Consider the following 4,899-nt stretch of genomic DNA (forward strand, 5'->3'; position numbering starts at 1 on the left):
GCAGTTTTCTTAACGCGGCCTATCACCAAAAACTATTGTCCTGTTAGCAATGTATTTACAATACGTTGCTACATGTCGATAGTAATGGCTAGCCGAGGTGAAAATTGGCACTAACACTAGCGTCAAGGCGATAAAAAATGTGATGTTAGCAAGAGAAAAGTGACAAAAGGTCCAAAAAAACTCCCGTTAATCAGCCCAACGTGACTTTTGTGGCCTCTAGAGACAAAAATATAAGTCCACCTCCAATGAAAAATCTGAACTAAAAACCAATGGAATGCGGAATGGAGCAGCCAGGGACAAGTGCAGCACAGATCAACAACACCCCCAAAACCCCTCAATAGCCAGGATGGCCAGCCAGAGACCCAGGGAAATGCAGATTCAGGGCTACAGTTATGAAACAAAGTGCTTTGTTGGGAAAACCCAGTGATGCATCCCTTTTCATAGCAACCTCCTTGCAACACCATGGCAGCCAAAACTGTGAAAGTGGGGGCAGTCCCCTGGGCCTGGAGGCCTCTCTGGGCCTGCGTCTGTGGCCAGGAGTGGGATGCGGAGGAGCTGTGGAGTCGATGAGCTGTGGCGGTAGACATTGAGGCATCGGCATTCGCCCTTACCTGGTGGTGAAATATGGCCGGTCGCATGGAGACACATTGCTGACCTGTGTTTGAAGACCACCTGGCGCTCCTTAGAGCTGTGATTGGAAGAGGAGCTCCTGCATACCAACGTAGGGAGGTCTGCATTGAAGACCAGGTGCCACCACTACACCGGAGTGCATGGAGGAGATTACCAATGGTGGGCCGTGCCTTACTGCATCACAGGCAGGAGGATGTTGCGCTGGCCGGAAACTGTGGGAGATGAGGCCCCATAGCACCGCCAAACTTTTGTGGTGGGAGCGCTGAAACTTCACGCCTAAGGGCGCCCCGTTGCATCACCTGCATCAGGAGTTTCCCCAGCAGACTTTGCGGTGACTGCTGTACCCAGGCTTGTGAAATCCCACCTGGCTGAGGCTCCTGATGGCTGAGTCTCAGATTTGAAGAGAGAGCAGCACATTGAGCCCCGGTGTCAATGTCCAGGTGAGGAGAAGGTGGGATGTGCAGTGTAGGAGGCCTGGGGGAGAGTCAGGCCCAGGCCTAGAACCTGTCGGTGACTCACACCATGCCTTGAGCAATCCCTGCGCTGCGGCTGACCTACATCACTGAAGGCACTGCACAAGTCTGTTGGGGGACTCCACTAACTGGCTCAAGTCGCTGAGATCGGCCATTGGTGGAAGTAGGTGCCAGGGGCACGGGGCTAATTCTGGCACAGGCCTTTGGGTCTGCAGCTTGAGCTGTCGTTACTCGCCTGGGAACTGGGGAACACGGAATCTGGTTGCCACTGTTAGATCTGAAGAGGCAACCGGGTGGTGCTGCCTTTCTTTGCCCCCTGTTAGTTTGCTCTTGAGTGTAGGGGGATTAACCCTTAGTGGACTTCCTCTTCCCATAGCGCTACGCCATCTGGTTGCTGCTGCTGCTGTCCCCATCTGCTGCTGCTGGTTCCTCTGACCCAGAGGTCAGGCGCTCGAGTCCCTCCTCCACCAGCAGGCTCTTGTCTGCACCTCATCTCTGGTGGCCCAGTGGTACAGCGTCACTGCTCTGCAGCTTGACTCCCCTTCTGTCCCTCTATTCTGCTGTTCCTGTTCTTCTTTCTGCTCTTCTTTGCTTTTCTACCTTTTTTTATCTTTGCTTTGTTGGGCATTGTTTTACCTGTGCTTTTTTGCAGTTCCTTTTTCCCTATCCTCGCCCTAGTTGCGGCTGCGATCCCCTGTATCACCGCCCCCTCCGGTGTCCTTTTCCATGTTTCCCACCTCCCAGCTGTCCAGCCCCTCTCAGCACTAATTAATGGCGGACGCTGTGTGGCCATGCGCAGTGGGTGTGCCACTGGTGCGCCGAAGGCAAGCCCATCTGCGTCTGTCCCCCCTGTACTGCACCCAACACCAGGGACCCAGCCTCTCGGACACTCCACCGCTACGACGCCGGCAAACTCCTCACCCTCAACTCTGGATGCCATACCGCCGGCCATCTAGCATCACCGAAGAATACCCTTACACCCTGCACCTGCCAAAACTGAAAACGCGCCTCCTGTAACATCAGCACACCAGCGGCTTTTGCTGCCCAGCCGACCAACAGCGCACCCGACCGGCTCAACTGCATCCTCCTCAACGTGCGGTCCCTCTACTAATGCACCACAGAACTCAGGGACATCCTCAACACCACCTCTTCAGACATCGCCTTCTTCACGGAAACCTGGACCAACCTATTCTCTGGACCGGATGTAGGAGAGTAGGATCTGCTTCACATGGGTACCCCCACTTTTTGCTGGTGTTTCACTGTTTTTCGACCTTAGTCTGGCTGTGGCTCTGCTAATCAGGACCACAGCCTAGCTGCTGCCTCTTTAAAATGGTTTGCATGTACATTAGGTACATATCTAATTGGATTCTGGAGTGCCTTATACGCCCCTAGTATATGGTATACTATGTACCTAGGCCATAGGTACCTCAGAGACCTACCAGGGGCTGAAGCATGTATTATGCCACCCCTAGGAAGCACTCCAAAATGGCACCACAGATCTGCTACTGCAGCCTGGGTAAGGGTGTGCTTGCACCCCTTACAGTGGTATAGGTTACCTATATCCACACATATATACTGACACATATAAACCTATAAGTCACTCCTATGGCAGGCCTTGACAATCCTGAAGGCAGAGTGCTTGGTTTTGTGTGAGAGGGTGCCCAAGCATGAGCTGAGCCCCTCTGCAGCTTTCGGAAATACTTCCTTATGGCTGTTCTGTGATACAGCCATACCATATACTCTTAAGTGCATTATAGCCTTGCGGTAAATGCTAACTTTGGAATGGCTGCATCAAAACATGTCGTGTTTGGTGTCAAACATCTTGGAATACTACCCCCCCCGCCAATTCTGGTGGTGGGGGTAGCATTCCACCCTTCTAGAGGGAGAGACATGTTCCTACTGGTCAAACCCGCTAGGACTTTTCTGAGCCCTGGCATCACAAAATGGATGCCTCTGCCACAGACACGGGTCTGGCCTCCTGCTGCTGACCGAAACTCCGGCAGGGGAGGCCTGGACAATAGGTTTCCTGTCGAAGGGGGGTGTAACCACCTCCCCAGACAGGCAGATGTGTATTGGGGCTGGGCGGGAGCACTCTCTGGTGCTTTGAAGTCCTGCACGGGGGGCACATTTGGTGTCCCTGTGCATAGGCCAGTTCAAACCGGCCCCTGCTCTGGCGCAAAACTGGACAAAGGAACTGGATGTAACCACCCCTCTTTCCAAGCCCACCCATAGGTGGGGCCTTACAGTTAGTCCATGTCCTAAACTTACTATAAGTATAGGAATCCAGTCCCTAGAACTTTAGATTACCCTGGATGAAACTCAGCAACATATATCCCGGACTTTCGATGTTCTACTTTAACTAGAAGACTGAAGAAATCTCCCTTGGGGTCAAGGAGTGACTCCCCTGCTTGGCAGGCACCAAAGAAGCAACTGACCGGTCTGCATCGCTGAAGCTCCGGCCGGACGCCGAAGTCTTTGCATCACCAGAGGTAGATTTCTAGACTTCGCCGAGGCTACCCTGAGTCCACACCAAAGCTGAGGCTCGTGGCTATCGTGGGTGACGTGGAACCGTGACCCTTGGACACGGTGAACTTTTGCAGCAACTCAAGGCCCACGGGTCACTCGTGGAGTGGGCCTCCACTCCACGAGTGACCCGTGGTCCCGTTTCAAGTGCGACCGCTCGAGGCTCCTTCGCGATCACTAGCCCGTTGGCTAGCAGGTCCCCACGAAGGCAGCTCCTCTTTTTCTTAGGCTTTCCTGGTTGCTCCAGACGTGTCCTGACTTACGCTCGCTGGGTGAGTCCCTCAGACCTTGCTGGTCTGCACCGCAGTCCTTTCTCTGAATTCCAGTGACTTGTCGTTGCCAAGGCTTGTTGGGTTCATCCTGGTTGCTGACACAACAGCACTCGACTTTGTGGGACAGCTCGAATCCTGCTCATGGACTTCGTCGACGCCCCCTGGACCTTGTGGCTGAAGAGTCAAGACACACATCAACTCACCTGAAGCACCCAACATCTGTGGGCATCGGTCCATCTTGCTCTCAGTTACTGGCAAGTGACCCAGACTCTGTCCCCTCTGCTTTCAGGTTTCTTACATCCTAGATCCAGGCTTGGATGTCTTCGGACACTTCTCCTCTTCACAGCAGCAGCAGTTCTTTGCAGGCTCCCATTGAAATCGACAACGCGACCCGACACCAAAAGACACCTCTGCACCCGGCTTCCCTGGGTGATGTAACTCGAGTACTCCGGTGCTCCCGTGGGTGCTAGCCCTAGAACTTCTTAAGTCCAAAAGGGTTTGGTCCTGACTCAATTAGAAGTGTCCCTAATCTTTAAATTTCCAACCCCGACATTGCCCATAGAAGCTAACGGGAACCCACGGTTGTGTTCACACACTGCATACAGTCCCCGTGGGTCCCCTGTGTCACTACCTTGGGTGGTTCCTTGGGGTCCGAGGGATTCTACAGGCTCTAGGCCTTGTATCTAGTTCAGTCGTGGTTCTTATACCACTTTTTTGGTATATAGTTTGGTATGCCCCTAGGGCCCAAATGTGTATTTGTGCTATTGCTGATGCTTGCTCACTTGTAAACAAAGTACTTCGAACTCCAGTCTCATAAAGAGACTAGAAGGGTGTGTTTTATCTTAAATACATATATTTTGAATATATACCCGGTGTGGTTGTCCTTTCATTTGATCATTCAAGAGATTATAGACTGTTAAAACAAGCTGCTTTACATTCCTTCAAGACTTAGCCTGAAGGCTGCTCTCCATAGCTACCTCTAGGATAGCTTTCAATAAAGG

The sequence above is a fragment of the Triturus cristatus genome, chromosome 5_2, assembly GCF_964204655.1.
Source record: "Triturus cristatus chromosome 5_2, aTriCri1.1, whole genome shotgun sequence".
Lineage (NCBI taxonomy): Eukaryota > Metazoa > Chordata > Amphibia > Caudata > Salamandridae > Triturus > Triturus cristatus.